The sequence below is a fragment of the Lepidochelys kempii genome, chromosome 6 (assembly GCF_965140265.1).
Source record: "Lepidochelys kempii isolate rLepKem1 chromosome 6, rLepKem1.hap2, whole genome shotgun sequence".
In the NCBI taxonomy this organism is placed as follows: domain Eukaryota; kingdom Metazoa; phylum Chordata; order Testudines; family Cheloniidae; genus Lepidochelys; species Lepidochelys kempii.
The window spans coordinates 20,051,623-20,072,318 of record NC_133261.1 but is presented as its reverse complement, the minus strand read 5'-3'; the positions used below and the strand labels follow the sequence as shown (position 1 = coordinate 20,072,318).

The 20,696-nt window shown below is 48.1% G+C and overlaps 1 pseudogene; it reads right to left on the bottom strand.

The window, feature by feature from the left end:
• Positions 1-19,813: 19,813 nt before the first annotated feature.
• On the bottom strand, positions 19,814-19,977 carry LOC140913943 (U2 spliceosomal RNA; annotated as a pseudogene).
• Between the last annotated feature and the right edge of the window lie 719 nt (positions 19,978-20,696).

The window sequence follows — 20,696 nt, the reverse complement described above, 5'->3', positions numbered from 1 at the left end:
CCCTGTAACACTGCAATGGGAAGAGCGCCACCTACTGACTCACCAACACATCCAAGAGCTGACCTGGACCAGCTCTTCTTCGCTTGCGAGATCACACAGGGCGAGGGGGGCAGAGTTTCAGGGTAAAATTACAGCACGCCTCAAAAACAGGTGAGGACTTGTGAAGTTCGGCATTTAAGTGGCAAACCAATCAGAGGGTATTTTCTGGGCCCTCCATATAGCATGGTTTGCATCAGTTGTTTCACACTCTGCGTTCCCGATTGTCAGTGGTACGCTGCTCCCTAGTGGGGACTTGATTCCGAGAGCTGCAGCGTGGCAGGGAATGGGCGCTCGGGCACGCAGAGCTGAGGTGACAATACGAATCATGATTAATAGCTGCACTTGGAAAACACCACACACATGGCCCAGGCGCCGCACAGGTAAACCATCCCAACAGGCAATCAACAGCAACAATTAAAACGGCATAAAAAGGGCCCTATAAAAATCAAATCACTGAGAAAAGGAAACGATGTAAAGCATACCATTGATCTTGGTGCATTTAAAGATCTATGTGTCGGAGCTTGTGGGGAGAGAGCTGGGAGACAGCGGTGGTTTGCCACGTGTTAACCCCAAGTTACTTACTTTGTGTGAACATTTCATTGGCAGGTGGGTGTGGCCAGGACTGGGCAGGGGTACTCAAGGGTACTTGAAGCAGGCAGGAGAGCAAAAGGCGCCCTGAGATGACGTGCGGGTGATTACAGAGGAAGCGTCTGTGAATCTGCTCCAGGGGCCTTTGTGACTGCTGATGTCAGGGGTAGTCAAGGGCACTCAGCACTGTCCCATCTCACAGGATCAGCCCCCAAAGCAGGCTCAGGAGTCCTTGATGTCAGGGCTGGATTTTCTGATTCAGCTACAGCTTCCCTTTTTCACTGCTTCACATTCAGAAAGCTCCTTGGACCCGGCTGGGACCCTGCATCTTACCATTGCCCAGCCCCCATCCGTCCCTCTGATACTGCGGGCTTCCCTGCCCAGAGTTCTTAGTCACGCCCATGGCAGCATCTGCTGGACACTGTCCAGGATGACTAACAACTGTGGAGCACTGCTCTCCCTGGTCAGGTGCAATGGATCTAAATGAGCACTTACCAGGGTCTGGAGAGCGTCCCATTGGAGGGAGGCAGAGCTGCGTTGTGCTGGTCCCTGGATGCTTTCTTCTCTGCAGTGAATTGCTAGGCGATTTGAGCTAGAAAACGCAGACACTTCTCTCCTTCCAGAGCATCTCCACAGCATTTCAACTTCTCGGCCTCTCCTGAGGTGGAGGCCATCCCTGACTGGATGTCCCCTTTGCTCCTCCAGGATGCTGGGCCAGCTGGAGACTGGTTTGACTCTGAGTGGAAGCTGATGCAGCCCCTGAGATGGTTCTAATTTATGTCCAGTCGGCAACCCCAAGCAATCCCTCTCTCAACATGCCCCCTCCTGCCCCTATGCCAGCAGCTCCGAGGGGCTGGTACAGGCTGCCCTGGGGAGTGAGGAGATCCAGTCCTTTTACGCTACAGGACCGACATAAAAGGTCACAGTGCATCCAGTATTGAGGCTCTTGGGTTTGGTCTCTTCCTCTTACGTCTCTTTTGACCCAAGCTTTAACTCTCTTGCTCTCTGGTCCTCGTCCCCTCACTCTGTGCCTCCCAGCTGTCTCTGATTCTGAGCTGTTGTCTGCCCACTGGCTGTGGGAGGAGCACAAAGACAGGTAGGGTACGTCTACACTGCAATTATATTCCCCCATGCCCGCTGACTCGGGCTCAGGGGCTGTTTAACTGCAGTGTAGATGTTCAAGCTGGGGCTGGAGCCTGGGCTCTGGGACCCTGCAAGGTGGTTTCAGAGCTTTTCCTAACAGCCTCTCTATTGATTTTGGGGGTGGAATATCAGGAACTGGCCAAAGTCAAGAGCCTGAGTGGATTCTTAGCTTTTTCTGTAACAAAAGCCTGGCCTAGTTTACTAGTCTTTGCCCCAGATGCACTGCTTGTCCATCTGCATTGGGAGCTAGAGTGGGGCTGAGACCCCAATGGCCTGGCAAAAGCTATGCTCGCAAGGAGGAAAGATACCCCTGCAGTGAGAGCAAAGGCTGGGAGGCAGAAGTATGGGTTCTAGTCCTGGCTTGACCAGAACCTACCAGGCTGATGCTGGCTTAAGCCAACATGTCAGGCTCAGTCCTTGTGGGCCCTGGCTTTTCAGAGGTGCTGAGGCCCAGATCCGCAAAGGTATTTAGGTTCCTATCTGCCATTGCAATCCAAAGGACTTAGATGCCTCAATCCCTGAGAGATCCATGCCTGAGCACCCACAACTCCTGTTGAAGTCTGTGGTGATGAGCAACCATAGAAATGCCAATCAGTGAAGTGTCACCTGACTACAGCATTCCCCTCCACTCCCGGCCTCAAAGGATGGCTGCTGCCTGCCGCCCCCAGGAAGGCTTCATTTCCCGGCGGATGAACTGATCCCAGAGGACCTCGTCTGTCATTATGCTGTCATGTGTTGCGGGCTTTGGCTGAAGGACGTGGGACAAGTGTCAGTCGTCGTTATTACTGTTGTTACTAATTTGGATGAAGTGGCTCTGTGCAGTCTCAGGCTCTTGGCATCCTGTAATCAACAGCATCTGCCTGGAGCTCATAGCCAGAGCCTCAGCCTGTTGGCGGCTTTCCTTCCTTGGTTCCAGCTCCAGCTCCAGCTCCAGACAGGCACCTGCGAGGCAAGCAGCAGACAAACCCAGCATCACATGGAGCCAGCCCCACTCCTTCATCCTCGATCCTGCCATCAATGCAGAGGAAGGAACAAAAACCAAAGAGGCAGCACAGAGAGAAACAGAAGAAAGGGGGGAAATTGAGAGGCCGAATCCAGCTCTGATCTACACCCAGTAAAATCCCACTGAGAATAATAGTGTATCACTACTGGGAGCCACCAGCTGGCACAATTGCACATAGCGTTACATGTTCAGTGTGAGAAGTTAGTTCAAAGGGGAATGCTTATTGTCAGCTGTGGTGCAGTTCTCTTTAGACACCGATCACGTCGCCAGTATGTTAGTTCTGCCGTGGTCTCTCTCTGACTGAATCACTTCTTAGGGGCACAGGCGAAGAGCTACATCCAGGCAAGCAAAACGAAATAGGACCAACATCTGCTCAATGGGCAGGGGCAGTCAAAAAAGCTAACAGAGTGATAGGGACCATTAGGAAAGGGATAGATAAGAAGACAGAAAATATCACAATGCTGCTATATAAATCCATGCTATGCCCACAGCTTGAATACTGCATAAAGCTCAGGTTGCTCTAGCTCAAAAAAGATCTGTTAGAATTGGAAAAGGTACAGAGAAGGGCAACCAAAATGACGAGGAACATGAACCCGCTTTCATTCGAGGAGAGAGTAAAATGACCGTGGGCAGGTCTACGCTTCAAAGGCAGCAGTGCCGCAGCTGCACCACTGTAGTGACATCACTAGTGCGCCCAGGGGAGAGCTGCTCCCCTCGGCGTAGTTAATCCACCTCCCCGGGAGGTGGCAGCACCCTCCCGTAGACACAGCGGGATCTACGCTGCGGGGTTAGGTCAGTATAACAGTGTCGCTCAGGGGGGTGGATTTTTCACGCCTCTGAACAACGTAGTTGTACCGATGTAAGTTTATAACATAGGCCTGGCCCAAGATTGGTCAGTTCAGAGAGAAAAAAAAAAAAAAAAACAGTGAAGGGGGGATATGCTAGAGGTCTATAAAATCATGACTGGTGTCATAAACATACAGCTAAGGGTAGCATAAAATCCCTTCTTTACCTGTAAAGGGTTAAGAAGCTCAGATAACCTGGTTGGCACCTGACCAAAAGGACCAATAAGGGGAGAAGATACTTTCAAATTTGTGGGGGGGTGAAGGTTTTTGCTTTGTCTCTTTGTGTGTGTTCTCTTGGAGACAAGGAGAGAGACCAAGCAAGTAATCTAGCTCCCACTGAATGATCCATCTAACTTACAGAAATAGTAAGTAATAGCAAGGAAATGCGTTAGAGTATCTTTTGTTTTAGCTTGTGAATTTTCCCTGTGCTAAGAGGGAGGTTTATTCCTGTTTTTTGTAACTTTAAAGTTTTGCCTAGAGGGGAATCCCCTGTGTTTTGAATCTTATTACCCTGTAAAATTACCTTCCATCCTGACTTTAGAGGTATTTCTTCTACTTTTTTTTCCTTTATAATAAAGTTCTGTTTTTTAAGAATCTGATCGGTTTTTAGTGTCCTAAAAACCAAGGGTCTGGTCTGTGCTCACTTGGTTTACCTATTTGGTTGGTAGATTGTTCTCAAGCCTCCGCAGGAAAGGGGGTGAAGAGGGTTGGGGGGATATTTTAGGGAAACAGGAATTCCAAGTGGTCCTTTTCCTGAATCTTTGTCTAACTCACTTGGTGGTGGCAGCAGTACGCATCCAATGACAAGGAAGGATTTGTACCTTGGGGAAGTTTTAACCTAAGCTGGTAGAAATAAGCTTAGGGGGTCTTTCATGCGGGTCCCCACATCTGTACCCTAGAGTTCAGAGGTGGGAGGGAACCTTGACAACTGGTGTGGAGAAAGTGAGTAAGTGTGGTGTTTAGATGTTGCTTGTAATTATTAGAATTGGAAGCACTGGCTGTTGGGAGTCTGAAAGGACAGGAAACAGGAAGGAGGGGGGAGGAGTTGAGAGGCTGGGAGAAAGTTACAGAGGGTGCAGCAGCATCTTGGTAAAGAGGTTTCCACTTTGAAAATAAAGTCCTGTTGAAGCTTGTTAGTACCTTGCCTGGTTGATACAACATTTTGGCGACGAGGATGGATCTTCTGCCTCTGAACCCACCTGCACCCTTTCTGCAAAGCCCAGGTGAGCGTCCAATTGTTTTTACTACCTGGATCCATATGTTTGAGATTTATCTGCTTGCAGTCAGTGCTACAGAGATTTCTGAAGTAAGAAAGCGTGCTCTGCTAATCCACTGCCTTGGAGCAGAAGGGCAGCGTATATTTTACACTTTTCCCCTTGCAGATGATAAATATGAGACTGCACTCACTGCATTAAAGACTTTTTTTGTGCCAAAAGTGAATGTAGTAGCTAATTGCTACAGATTTCGCCAGCATGAGCAGAAACCAGGGGAAACTATAATGCAGTATATTGCTTCCCTTAGGAATCTGATTGTAATTTGTGACTTTGGGAATATGGCAGATGAGATGATTAGAGACCAGCTCATTGAGAAAACAACCATATTTTGTGTAAGAGAACGCTTACTTCTAGAACCACAACTTACACTAGAAAAAGCAATAACCATTGCTACTCAGATTGAGTCAACTACAGCTGAAGCCAAAATAATGAACATGGATACAGGAGGCACAGTCCAGGCTGTGACTCCTTTGCAGAAAAGTTCACTACCACTGCACACACACAATTGCAAGAGGAAAACTAATGAAAAACCACCAAATCAGCAAATTCAAAATACAGTAAAAGCATGCTTTCGCTGTGGATCCCCACAACACCTTGCAAGCTACACAGGATGTCCAGCAAAAGTAGCTCAGTGCAATCATTGCAAAAAGATTGGGCATTTTGCTAAGGTATGTCGCAGTAGCCAGTTCAATCAACAGGTGCATGCAGTTATAATACTAGATGTTACTGTGCTGAGCGTGGACAAAATCACTACTGCACATATTCCAGAACAGATAAAGTGCACTGTAAACATTTCCACCATACCCTCAGGCAAACCACACTCTATTCAGCTAATGTTGGACACTGACTCAGCAGTATCTATACTACCTGATTCCATCTAGCTGCATTACTTTAAAGATGTGCCTCTTCCTGAACCCAAACTTCACTTGGTGTGCTATTTGAAAAACCATATTCCAGTACATGGCTGCCTGCCAGTAATAGTTACTTTTGGTGATCGCTGTGTAACTGCAGAGTTCTACATTGTCCACAAAGGCACTCCTATCCTTGGCAGAGATTTATTGGCTGCTTTAAATCTCAGGGTAGTTAATGGACGAATTGATCTTCCTCAGCAAAGCACTCTTGCGGTACACACACCAGTTTTATCTGGGACCCAACACCAAGTTGAGGAGAAACTCGGCTGTGCTTATGGGTTTCTGCATAAAGTTAAAATGTGGAATAATGTGATGCCTGTACGACAGAAGTTAGGGCGCTTATCATTTTCAGTCAGGGAAGTTGTTTCAGAGGAACTTAGAAAACTTGTTCAAAAGGACAATATTGAAGAGATCGACTCCTCGAAATGGGTTTCACCTATAGTAGTGACGCAGAAGAAGGGTGGAGACATTCGCCTTTGTGTGGACTTAAGGGAGCCAAATAAAGTGATTGTGATTGACAGCCATCCTCTTCCTCGCATAGAAGAAGTATTTGCAGAACTCCGTGGAGCAAAGATGTTTTCTACTCTTGATTTGCAGAGCGCTTACCACCAGGTTATGTTGCATGGAGATGGCAGAGACCTCACAGCATTTATTACACATGAGGGACTATTTAATTTTAAACGTGTTCCATACGGTCTCACATCTGCCCCAAGTGCCTTTCAAAAAATGATGTAATTGATTCTGAAGAATCAATATGGAGTTCAGTGCTGTCTGGATGATATTATCGTGTTTGGAAATAGTCCTGAGGAGCATGACAATAACCTGCAGTCTGTACTAAACTGCATCAGAACAGCAGGCCTCCAGCTCAATAGGTCCAAATGCAAATTTAGACAAACTGAACTCTCCTTTCTGGGGCATACCATTTCACAGGCTGGACTAAAACCTGATCCAGATCATATCCTGGCAATTTCAGATGCTGCTCCTCCAACAGATTTGCAAACCTTACGTTCCTTCTTGGATCTTACCTCCTGGTATGCAAAATTCATTCCCAATTATGCTTCTGTCATTGAACCGGTACGGGAATTACTATGGAGAAGTTCAACCTTAGTGTGGACAATGGATGCACAAGCTAGTTTCGAAACGGTGAAAGACTTGATTGTACATAGTCCAGTACTTGCACTATTCCAGTCCTGCACTGCTCACAATTTTAACTACTGATGCTTCTGATTATGGACTTGGAGGCTGTTCTCACACAACTGCATGAGGACAACACAGAGAGGACCGTTGCATTTGCTTCAAGGACACTAAGTAATGCTGAGAGGAAATACTCTACAGTCGAAAAAGAAGCACTTGCTTGTGTCTGGGCTACTGAAAAAATGGAGAACTTACCTGTGCGGCCGCGCGTTCAAGTTGCGCACAGACCACAGCCCTTTGACGATGTGGCTCACCACGAAAGGACTGGGAAGAGCAGGATACCGTATTGCTCAATGGCTTGCAAGACTACTCTCTTTCAATTATGAACTGCAATATACGCCTGGAAACCAAAATGTGGTCGCTGATTGCCTTTCTTGCCTGCCTTTGCCTTCACCAGATGGTCCACCGGAGGATGAGGATGTAGGGGTTGCGCTTATTACAAGCACTCTCACTGCAGTTACAAGAGAACAATTTCAAGCTGCTTGTTCAGTGTGTCCAATTCAACAAAAACTATGGGAATTTCTGACAAAGAGATGGCCCAGTCATCCTAAAAACCTTGACCCAGTTTTGCTGTCTTATTTTAGATTTCGGGATGAACTTCCTTTGTTTGATGGCTGTGTGCTACGAGGTACACACCGGCTCCTTGTGCCAGAAGAATTACAGTCAAAACTCATACACCTGGCACACGGTACTCATCAAGGAATTGTCCGAACCAAACAACGACTACGGGATCTGTATTGGTGGCCAGGGGTGGACTCTCAAACTGAAGCACTCATAAAATCCTGTGTCACTTTCCAAATGCATGATAAGATAGCAGTGACATGTACCCCTCCATTACAGCCTGTTCCTCTTCCTGAATCTGCATGGGAAAAAGTGGCAATTGACATTGTAGGACCCTTTGATACTGCTCCAATTGACTGTCGTTATGCCATCACCTGAATAGACTATTTCAGTAAATGGCCTGAGGTAGCATTTACATCGCAAATCTCTTCAGCTACAGTAATTAAGTTCCTCTCTTCAGTTTTTAGCAGGGAAGGTAACCCCAAAGAACTGGTTTCAGATAATGGCAATTTACTTCCCTGGAGTTTGAAACTTTTCTAGCACAGAGGAACATTTTACACAGAAGGTCATCCCTATATTACCCTCAAGCCAATTGGGAAATCGAACAGTTTAACAGAAGTTTGAAAGAGAGTTTGCAAATGGCTAAACTGGAAGGGCAATTGTGGATACCCTTCACTACCGATTTCTTGCAAGCATACCAGGCTACATGACATGCCACAACGCAAAGATCACCCGCAGAGTTACTGCATGGGAAACAGATGAATACTAAACTGAACATTGCTGCGTGGTTAAAGGCACGACCTGATGCCCCAAACGAGGATGAAGTGATAAGAACAATGGAACAGAACCAAGCAAAGTCTAAGGCTTTCACAGACAAGCAGCGGGGTGCTAAGGAACCAACGTTTGAGAGTGGTTCCTTTGTTAAATACGAAAACCTGGAATTTTACGCAAAAGGGACAATAAATTCACAGCTCCTCTTAAAATCATAGGTGTAAGGTCCCTTCTTCTCTATCGACTTTCTAATGGGCGGATATGGAATGCTTCTTATCTTGCCCCTGCCTGTGCACCAAGAGGAGATTATGCCAACACCCAGTCTGCATTGGATGACTTCACCTTAGTACCATCACAACAAAACATTGCACTGGAACCGGGGCTTGAGAGACGGCCTGTCAGACCCAGACGACCACCTGTCTGGACTAGAGACTATGTTATGTAGTATCTACAGTGTTTTCAGTGTAATATTTCTGCCAACAGTATAGTGTCTTGTTTCATATTTGTTCCTGTGATTAGAACAATAATGCTTATTTTAATTGGGAGAGTTTCTTAAGAGAGGAGGGAATGTGGTGTTTAAATGTTGCTTATAATTATTAGAATTGGGAGCACTCGCTGTTGGGAGTCTGAAAGGACAGAAAACAGGAAGGAGCGGGGAGGAGTTGAGAGGCTGGGAGACAGCTACAGAGGGTACTGCAGCAGCTTGGTAAAGAGGTTTCCACTTTGAAAATAAAGTCTTGTTGAAGTTTGTTGTTAGGATATAGATATTCAAGCCTGTCGGTAAAGGCCTATAGTCTAAGAATTTAGGTGTATTCTTTTCACTTGGCTAGTTATAGAGGTATAAAAGAAAGAATCAAAATCACTATCTGCCAGTGTAAGGGCCTTCTCTTACTGTGACAGTCTGAGGCCCTGTTCTTCAGCTAAGGCCTTTGGCTAAGCAGCAGAGGCAGCCATAAGCTGGGAAGCGACCGGTCACCTCCTCACATTCCAAACTAGTCACATTGAAATAAGGTGCTATTGGGCTGTTAGGAATACAATCCTATCCTAATCGTGCCTGTCACCTCCAGAGAAAGGGAAGTGCCTAGAAAATGTAAAAGGAAACTTAGTTTGATAGCATCCAGTCTGGCAAGAACTCACTTATCAATAGCTGGGATGTGAAATCCTCACTTCTGTATTGTTTTGTCATTATAGTTCCCACTTTGCTGTTGTTTGTCTGTATAATCTGTCTGGTTCTGTGATTGTTTCTGCCTGCTGTATAATTAATTTTGCTGGGTGTAAACTAATTAAGGTGGTGGGATATAATTGGGTACATAATCATGTTACAAAAAGAAAAGGAGTACTTGTGGCACCTTAGAGACTAACCAATTTATTTGAGCATGAGCTTTCGTGAGCTACAGCTCACTTCATCAGATGTTTACCGTGGAAACTGCAGCAGACTTTATATACACACAGAAATCATTGTTTCATGATTTCTGTGTGTATATAAAGTCTGCTGCAGTTTCCACGGTAAACATCTGATGAAGTGAGCTGTAGCTCACGAAAGCTCATGCTCAAATAAATTGGTTAGTCTCTAAGGTGCCACAAGTACTCCTTTTCTTTTTGCGAATACAGACTAACACGGCTGTTCCTCTGAAACCAATCATGTTACAATATGTTAGGATTGGTTAATTAAATTTCAGGAAAATGATTGGTTAAGGTATAACTAAGCAGAACTCAAGTTTTACTATATAGTCTGCAGTCAATCAGGAAGTGGGTGGGTGGATGGGGGAAATGGGAACAGGGAATGGGGGTGGGGAAATTGGAATCATGTTTGGCTAAGGGCAGGAATGGGAACAGGGACACAGGTGTAAGGCTCTGTGGTGAAGGGGGATACTAAGAGCTGGGAAGGGGGATACTAAGGAAGGAAACTGGAATCATGCTTGCTGGAAGCTCACCCCAATAAAAATCAAATTGTTTGCACCTTTGGACTACGGGTATTGTTGCTCTCTGTTCATGCGAGAAGGACCAGCGAAGTAAGTGGGTGAAGGAATAAGTCCCCTAACATCTTGGTGCCGGTGACTCGGATACATCGCATCGGATAGGTGAGTGGCAGCCTGTAAGTCCCCCTCCCCAACAGTTCGCGCAGCTGCTTGGAGGGGGTATCGCGAACTCTCGTGATGGTAGTTGCGGGTTCTGGCAAGCCAGGGTAAAGGATTTTTTGGATAAATGGATAAGGAAGAACCAGGGCCCATACCAGATGCAGGGGTCAACCTGGGATGAGATTAAAAAGGAACTGGAGGAAGTGTTAGGGGACCCAGAGGGATGGGGGGTGGCTGAGGAGCCCACCCTCCTTGGAAAATGGGTAGTGGAAGAAGGTCCCTGCCCATGGGGCCTGGATGCCTTCCAGGGAAAGGAGGCCCTTCAGTCCACTTGTGAGAGGTTTGAAGTAAGGGCAGCATTATGGGAAGCTGCCAGGAATCTTTCAAGTTTGGTGCTGCTTCAGCAAGGGCTGCTGAAGGGTTGTAAGTTAGTTAGGGGTAGTGAAAGATGGTTTGGCACAACAGGATTTAAAGTCAAAAGCAGAGTTCACAGACTACCTTTAGAGACTGGAGCTGAGACTTGATTCTGGGGGAGTGGTGAGAAAGAAGGGGAAGAAAAAAAAAAGTTTCAAAGTGCATCCGATGAAGTGAGCTGTAGCTCAGGACAGCTTATGCTCAAATAAATTGGTTAGTCTCTAAGGTGCCACAAGTCCTCCTTTTCCATTTGGGAGTTGTGGACATGGTAAAAGGTAACAGTTGTGGTGTTACAAGAAGGAAGTTTTGTTTAATGATAAAACCCAGTTATATAAATGTTTAACTGTATGTGCAACTCTCTGCAGTCACATTGGATGGAAGCTTGGTAATTTAAATTATCCAAGGGAGTCAGGTAGAGTGGCTACGCCCACCACTACGCTTCTGTCCCAGAAGCCTTTACAGCTATCCTGGAGGAAAATGGGCCCTTTTCCCACAGAAATGGTCTATAAGGGACTGCTGCAGGCAGCAGGCGGAGAGAGAATCTGAGCAAAATTATTTGACTTGGGTCATGTAATCAAAATCACTAAAGGATGGAAGGGGTTTCTATTGGAACTTAACTTGGCTGCCCCTCATTGTGTCTAGTTGTACAAATGGAAGTGTAATCAGGGTACAGTTGTCTAAAAGAGTAATCACAGTGCAAGGGATGTTAGGCAAAAGAGAATTTTGCGTGTGTGCACAAGAAAAGGAAAAGGGGAGGAATGATGGGAACACTGAGTCTTGGGGTGGCTCTGGGTGATCAGATTGTTGCTTTGGTGGGTGTGCATGAAAACTCTGTAGGCATGGGGGAGGCAGTTACACCTTGTGTAAAATTAATATGGCTAATATAATGTTATGGAGGTTAAACTATATGGAAGGAATGTGCATTTTCCCAGGACGTGTGCAGTGTATATTGGAGAAGGGGTAAAAGAAATGCAAATAAAACATGGTACTTCATTAAAATCCTATTAGGGCTCCAAAAGGAACCACAATAGGTTGTGCTTTCTTTTTCAGATCTCTGTGTGTTTCGGAGCAGGAGATGAAAGTCGAAAGTAATCAGAACTCTAGTGGAAGTGGAATGTTTCCCTTTTAAGACAGTCTTTGAGCTGCTAATAGCTTTGGATCCAGAATCAAGCTAGTAAGCCTCTGTGTAAATGCAAATTACCTAGCTGGTGGGCACAAAGGAGCTGCAAATAATGAATACATCTGGTCAGCAAACAAGCTACTAAAAGACTCAGATTATGGCCCTCCAGGAAAGGGAGGTGAAAAAAAAAACAAGTCAAGCCTGAAAATAAGGGGAACAGGTTAACCCTAAGGGGTGTGTGTATACAGTGCTAAAATCTGAAGCTGTCTCAGCTATTACCTGAGAATAAACTTAAAGCTTGGTACAGCAGAGAAACTATTGCAAACATGGTCTGTTGTACAAGAGGGGAAACTGAGGTACACCACCTCATGAATTTCATAAATGACCAGTGAGTGGGGTAATTCACTGGCCTGACTATAGAACAAAAAAAGGACAGCCTGGAGGTAATTCTTCTGTTTTTCCTGCAATTAGCAAGGAAATTTGTAAAAGAAAGTGGTATTGTTATTAAGCAAAAATCTGTCCTCACCAGGGGGGTGGAAATTGTTTCTTTTGTTTTTCAGACACTCTGCAAGCAAGCTGGAATAACTCAGAATACCATGGATCTATGTTTTGTGTTGTTTGCCTGTGGTGTTTGTCTTGCTGCTAGCATTGTTGTGTTTTAATGAACAGAAAACCTCATGACATGGGTGGGGGATGGCTTCAAAAGGCTGACCCTGGGGGGAAGATGTGTATGGGAATGCAAAATGCTCAACTAGGAGGCCAGCACCTGTGTAATAGCTACCGTGGTACCTGGAAATGGCAACTAAGGTGGCCCCCACAAGCCCTATGGAGAAGGGGAGGAGCTCACTGGGAATTAATGGAGGGGTGTGTAAAATAGTGTAAATCAATACAAGATGTTTGGATGTGCCCCTCTCCTGTGACTATGGAGGAGCAGGATCAATGGCCTATGCAAGGGGTGGAGAATTGGGTGTACTGTGCATAAGGTGTTTTGCTGGGAATGTACATATTACTGGGGGTATAGATACACCAGCCCATAACCAAACTACACCCATCTACATGCTGCTATCTGGACTTTGGTGCACAAACGGATCTGTGAATCTTATTGCTGTGAATAATCAAACCAGGACATATGGCCTGATTCCATACCAAGTGGTCAAGCTGGTTTGGACAATTCAGTGGACTTACGATATGGACAAAAGCAAGCAAAACTTGCAGGAGCAGCTTGTTGCAACTACCAGCAACTGGACACATAAGATCGTGACCCTGTCGAAGGAGGAGAGGCAGTGTTTTGGGGGTGTCTCGGATGTTGGACCATACTGCAGTGGTCAGGACTTGGTGTTGCTGTGCATTTTGTATTGTTAACTGTACTTGTGTTACGTTGCATAGGGAGATAACCTATAAGTAATGTAGTAAGCCCTCCAAACCCTACAGTGTACTAGACAACCCAGACCCAACCTTCTCGGGCCCACTGTAATGGGAAGTCTGGAACACTAACTGGAATAGGTGTGGTATGCCCGTACGAGAGAAGGTGCAGGGCACTATACTACACAAGGGGCAGTGGGACAAATGGAATATCGACACCTTCCACCTTGATGCCTGGCCCTATCAGGAAATGTGTCGCCATATGTCCTATGCTTTTCCAGGGATACCTGGGCAGGAGGATCCCAAAAGAAAAAGAGGGAAAAAAAAGGGGGTGGAGTGTTAGGAAAAGGAGTACTTGTGGCACCTTAGAGACTAACCAATTTATTTGAGCATAAGCTTTCATGAGCTACAGCTCACTTCATCGGATGCATACTGTGGAAAATACAGAAGATGTTCTTATACATACAAACCATGAAAAAATGGGTGTTTACCACTACAAAAGGTTTTCTCTCCCCCCACCCCACTCTCCTGCTGGTACTAGCTTATCTAAAGTGATCACTCTCCTTACAATGTGTATGATAATCAAGTTGGGCCATTTCCAGCACAAATCCAGGTTTCCTCCCCCTCCCCCCCTCCCCTTTCCACACACACAAACCCACTTTCCTGTTGGTAATAGCTTATCTAAAGTGATCACTCTCCTTACAATGTGTATGATAATCAAGGTGGGCCATTTCCAGCACAAATCCAGGGTTTAACAAGAACGTCTGAGGAACGGGGGCGGGTTTAGGAAAAAACAAGGGGAAATAGGTTACCTTGCATAATGACTTAGCCACTCCCAGTCTCTATTCAAGCCTAAATTAATTGTATCGCTGGAGTCTGGATTTGAAGTTTTTCTGTTGTAATATCGCAACTTTCATGTCTGTATATAGGATATAGATATTCAGGCCTGTCTGTAAAGGCCTGTACTCTAAGAATTTAGGTGTATTCTTTTCACTTGGCTAGTTATAGAGGTATAAAAGAAACAATAAAAATCACTGTCTGCCAGTGTAAGGGCCTTCTCTTACTGTGGCAGTCTGAGGCCCTGTTCTTAGGCTAAGGCCTTTGGCTAAGCAGCAGAGGCAGCCATAAGCTGGGAAGCGACCAGTCACATCCTCACATTCCAAACTAGTCACATTGAAAGAGGGTGCTATTGGGCTGTTAGGAATACAATCCTATCCTGATCGTGCCTATCACCTCCAGAGAAAGGGAAGTGCCTAGAAGATGTAAAAGGAAACTTAGTTTGATAGCATCCAGTCTGGCAAGAACTCACTTATCAATAGCTGGGATGTGAAATCCTCACTTCTGTATTGTTTTGTCATTATAGTTCCCACTTTGCTATTGTTTGTCTGTATAATCTCTGTCTGGTTCTGTGATTGTTTTTGTCTGCTGTATAATTAATTTTGCTGGGTGTAAACTAATTACGGTGGTGGGATATAATTGGTTACATAATCATGTTACAATATGTTAGGATCGGTTAATTAAATTTCAGGAAAACGACTGGTTAAGGTATAGCTAAGCAGAACTCAAGTTTTACTATATAGTCTGTAGTCAATCAGGAAGTGGGTGGGTGTGTGGGTGGGAAATGGGAACAGGGAATGGGAGTGGGGTAATTGGAATCCTGTTTTGCTAAGGGCAGGAATGGGAACAGGGACCCAGGTGTAAGGCTCTGTGGTGTCAGAGCTGGGAAGGGGGACACTAAGGAAGGAAACTGGAATCATGCTTCTGGAAGTTCACCCCAATAAACATCAAATTGTTTGCACCTTTGGACTGCGGGTATTGTTGCTCTCTGTTCATGCGAGAAGGACCAGGGAAGTAAGTGGGTGAAGGAATAAGCTCCCTAACACTTGTTAGTACCTTGCCTGGTTGATACAACAATAAGGAAGTGTTTACTCCTTCCCATAACACAAGAACCAGGGGTCCCCCAATGAAGTGAATAGGCAGCAGGTTTAAAACAAACAAAAGGAAGTATTTCTTCACACAACACACAGTCAACCCATGGAACTCCTTGCCAGGGGATGTTGTGAAGGCCAAAACTACAACTGGGTTCAAAAGAGTTAGATACGTTCATGGAGGATAGGTCTGTCAGTGGCTATTCTCCAAGATGGTCAGGGACGCAACCACAGGCGCCCTGGAGCACCCATGGGAAAAAAAATTAGCGGGTGCTTAGCACCCTCCGGCAACCATCTCCCCCCCTCCCTCCCAGCTACTCCCACCCATAGGTGCCGAATTCTGCGGGTGCTGGAGGGTGCTCGACCCCCCTCTGCCCCCGGCCCCACCCCGACTCCATCCTTTCTCCAACCCCTTCCCCACATCCCCGCCCCAGCCCCGCCTCCTCCCCTGAGCGCGCCACGTTCCTGCTTCTCCCCACCGGAGCTTGTTCCAGTTGTTTGGTGGTGGCAAGCGCTGGGAGGTAGATGGAGAAGAAGGGACGTGGCGCGCTCAGGGGAGGAGGCGGAGGGGGTGGGGTGGAGTGGGGAGGGGAGGGGAGCTTGGCTGCCGGTGGGTGCAGAGCACGCCCTAATTTTTCCCCATGGGTGCACCAGCACCGGAGCACCCACAGAGTCAGCGCCTATGCGCACCACAGATCAGTTGTTCAGCGGCATGCGGGAGGAGCGGGGACAGGGCACGCTTTGGGGAGAGGGCAGGAAGAGGCAGGGCGGAGGGTGGCCTTGGGAGAAGGAGTGGATCGAGGGCGGGAAGAGGCGGGGCGGGGGCTTAAGGGAAGGGGTGGAGTGGGGGCGGGGCGTGGGGCGGAGGGAGGATCGAGCTCCCCTTCCCCCTCCGTCCGGGGTAGAGCGGAAGCTGGCGTCTATGGACGCAACCCCATGCTGCAGGTGTCCCTAAACCTCTGACTGCCGGACGCTGGGCCCGGTCGACAGGGGACGGATCGCTCTGCCATCGCCCTGTTCTGTTCACTCCCGCTGAAGCAGCGGAGAGCTGGCACTGCTGGCAGACAGGAGACTGGGCCCTGGAACTGTGTTCTCTGGGCCGCGTTCCAGCCAGCGGGGAGAAGTCAACAGGAGGGTTCTGGGAGCAGCTTGTCTTTGATCTCTTGTGTCTGTGGGTGCTGCTGCTGCAGTGGGTTGGAGTCGGCTCCTGGCCATGGTCTAAGGCTGGCTCCAGGGAGAGGAACTGGCTCTTCCGTTCCGCCCCCTCTGTAGTCAAGGGGGACTCTCTGGGGAGCTGCTTTCAAAAGGGCATAGGGAACCGCCCCTCACTTCTAGCCTCTTCCCAGCTGGATGACAGGATCCTTGGCTCAGCTGCCGAGTGTTGGCGCCACCTGCTGGGGAGTTTGGGTAGTAATCCATGTTTGCAAATTTCCCCCTTCATCTGTTTCATGACACAGGCCAGGATAAACCCTAACATTGCTGGTACCATATCTGAGGAGCTGGGTAGGGGGTCACTGTGGCTCTCTTCGCTGCTGCGAGACCGATGCAGGTATCTATCCCATCTACAAATGGGGAGCCCTCGCACGTATGGATGAGCCTGCAGAGATTCAGAAGCTGAAGAGAGGAAGGACTGATGTCCATCATTACCAGTACCCAGGAGTAGCAAAAACTTGATCAAGTAGATTGTGCCCGTCTCATCCTTAAAGACGGGGCACATGGGTTAGTTTTTCAGGTCAGTGGCTGCATCTTCTGCAGGCTGCAAAGTAAAAGAAAGTCTAAAATCAAATGTTCTTTTTGTTGTCGTTTCTCTTGATTCCTTTTTTGTGCGTCCCTCAGCCTGAGCGGGGAACACAGACTAGTCAGTTTCACTTTTGCTTAGTCAGTTTCCAGTCTGTTTCATGCTGGGGTTCTGGCACAAAGCTGCCCTGTTGGGGCTGCAAACACCCAAGGCAAACGTTTAAAAATCTAAATGAAAGAAATGAAGTGCTGTGCATTGAGAACACACTGCTGTTGCTGGTAGACCCGTGCAATCTGTCCAGCCACCGTGTCTCAGTTCTGTACAGAAATTAAAGCCAATGAAAGCAGCATTAGGGAGCAGCTGACTTTCCATCTCACGGCAGGTGTATTTAGGTTCTTAATCTGAGCACAGTATTAGTTAGTCCCCTGCCCGGTGCTCAGTTTAGTCATGGCTGTTACCTTGAGCAAGCTGTCCCATTCTCCTTGGTTCTGGAGCTTTGAGGGAGGCGATGGTGAAGGGATACAAGGTTTTAAACCAATCGTACATTTGGGGCCTGATCTCCCAGGCTGCATCTGGTAAATGACAAACTGAAAGCACTTTTGTTCACACTGGGTGAAATTCTCCCCTGTGCAGAGACTCAGCACATGGCTCATGCACCACTCAAGTCCCAGCTGAGCCCTTTCTGCACAGGGGAGAGTTTCACCAATTTCCAGTGTGGAAAATCCTTCTCTGTAAAATCTAAATGCTGGCCTTAAAACAAGGCCCTGGAATGTGCTATTTGTGCAATAGCCCTCCAAAGCTCCGAGCAGGGCCGCTTTTAGGGGGGGAAGCAAGGGATCAAATTTCTACTGTTATTAAAACACATTGGATGGCAGAGCTGTATGGAGAGACTGAGGGGGAAATGATCCGTATTTTGCTGAAAGGTGGGGATGCTCACTTTGAATGAGGGCCCACTGGCGTGTCTGCTCTCTGGGGAGCACAGGAGGGTGGTAGACTTCTCCTGCTGCACAGAAATAACTCTGTGATGCTCCGCAAGGGTCCCGGTGTTGTGGGGCATCTCGCTACCACCTTGTCTGTGCCTGCCAGGGATCAGTTCCCTGACTCCAGCAGCCCTGAGCAGCACAAGCCCTCCCCTTCCAGCCTACCGGCTCCACTGTCCCTCTGCAGGTTAGAGTTACGCACACCCCAACCTTCCAGCCCTCCGAGCATCCCCTGGAGGGTCCAGCCCCTGGTCCACTGGACATTCTCAGGAGTCACAGATCCGCTGTTCCCAAAGGACCAGCGCTTCCCAGCGACACCTGAGCACGCACAGCGCTTGGGTATGCTGAGAGTGAAAACACATACACGTTTCCTTAACAAACACAAAGATTCGAGCCAGAGCAAGTCGGTCAGTGCTGGGTTTACAGTGGGGCCAGTGGCACCAGGCCCATGCTCAGAAGGGGCCCCGACCTGCTCTGCTTGCTGGCTCCCCCCACCCACCACTTGCTCCTCTCGGCCTGCAGGGTCGTGCAGGGCGCTCTGCATTTGTGGGGAGGTCTTGGGGAGACTCTGACTATAGGAAGTTGGGGGGGGGTGTTGCAGAGGTGCTGAATTTCTGATCTCCCCATGGGTGCTTGACCCCAGCTCTGTCCCAAGCCCTGCCCCCTCCACCCTTTCCCCCAAGGCCCTGCCACCCACTTCTTCCTGCCCCTGCTCCTCCCCCCCCACCCAGAGCCTCCTGCCCGCTGCCGAACAGCTGATCAGCGGCAGGCAGGAGGCGCTGGGGACGAGGCGGGGCATCTGATCCGCGGGGCTGCCGGTGGGTGCTGAGCACATGCTTTTTTTTTTTTTTCTGGGGGTGCTCCAGCCCCGGAGCACCCACAGAGTCGGCACCTGTGGGGTGTTGGGCAGGGTGGGGTGGGGATGTGCGGAGTGGCGCGGGCCGACTCCTGAGGGGAAGGGGCATGCTGGCAGCACAGGTCTGGGCAGGCCACTGTGCATCTGCCAACTGCCGGTTTGTCAATAGTGCCCTCGCACTGGTCTGGGCAGAGCGGGGACACTCCTGCCATGCCATGCCCCATTGCCCCTGGCTGGCCCCTCGCTCTGGGGACTGACCTCCCCCGCCATGCTCCACTGCCCCTAGGGGGCCCACAAATATGTTTGGCGCCGGGCCCACAAAATGTTAATCTGGCCTTGAAGTCGGTAGAAGTACGGGCAACAATTGGCTACATTGTAAAACCATAATACGTTTTCTAGAGCCTAGACTTGCCTAACAAGGCACTCTCCTGTCTCATAAAGTTGAGCTCACCTACATCTTTCTCCCAGCACTTCACAACCTTGCTGGCTGTGACCTTCCATTCATAAGACAAGCCAGCTGGCAGCATGTCTTCTAGGTGTGTGACTCCGTGCAGTCTCCTGATATACCGACTACTTCTTTGCTCTTAGTCACAAACAGGAGACTCTCCTGCTGTGGCCTCCTTCCTGGAGATTTTGTGATCTTTGTCGACTTTGCAGTCTCGATGGGCTCTGTATGCAAACAGACTTACATTGTAAGACACACGCTATGCAATGACCAGCCAGGGAGCTAACTCTCTCCTACCCCCTGCCTGGTCAGAACCTGGGGATCACCTTCTGGTGACCTGTCTTCACTTACAAACCTTAAAAACACAGAAAGAAAAGGCGTACTTGTGGCATCTTAGAGACTATTTATTTGATCACAAAATTACAACAGAAACTTAATGCAACCAACCATTCATGATAAATAAACCAAAAGATTGAATATCTGAGAATAAAACTGTTATAAAGGCTGGTTTAAAAGAAAGAGTTCAACTGATTCTGTTTTTCAACCACAATAGTCTCCCCAAGGGGAGGTGCACTGTTCCTGGAGGTACTGCAATACCAGGTCGATGCACGGAGTGGACGGAGCAAGCTCCTTTTCCATCTCCCTGTTCCAAAAATCCATTGGAAAGCGTCGCGGTTCCGGTGGTATCTGGTGAGCTCTTGCTGGCCCTTGAAAATCTGGGGGAGATGGTGTACCCATATCTGCAGCAGGTCTCCAAGGTGAACAGCCTCTGGCGTGTTAGAACAATGTAGCTAAGGGAAGTCGGCAAGCCGGATCCGTAACTTCAGGATAAGGATTGGCTCTAAGGGCTGGGTCGCTCGGGCTGGGGGGCGAAGCCGGGGTGGGCGCGCATCCGATGAAGTGAGCTGGAGCTCACGAAAGCTTATGCTCAAATAAATTGGTTAGTCTCTAAGGTGCCACAAGTCCTCCTTTTCTTTTTGCGAATACAGACTAACACGGCTGTTACTCTGAAACCTGTCCTTAGTTTCCATATAGCTCTACAACCATTTAACTATTATCCTTACATACGTTTTGCAATGATTGTGATGGCTACTGGCTTTCAGTAGAGACCTCACATGCCACCTTTGGGTGAAATACTATGCAAATCCCTGACACTAGGGGATACTGTAACCAATTCTCCCCCCCCCACCCCCACCGCATGCATGCATCTGCACACTGTGCCCCCTGCCAGTTGGTATCAAGGGATCCCTGGGTCACAAACTCCCATGCTTTTCAGCGGGAGTAATGCCTCCCATCCGGCCAGCTGACAGGCGGTCAGGAATGAGCCTCGTCCGCTTGCAGCTCATGCACGGCTCCCTCAGGTCCACTCTGAAGGTGCTCAGCTGTTGTTTTAGAGGCAAAGGAAAATGGACGACAGCTCAGTGGGTGGAGAGACCTGGCGCCTGC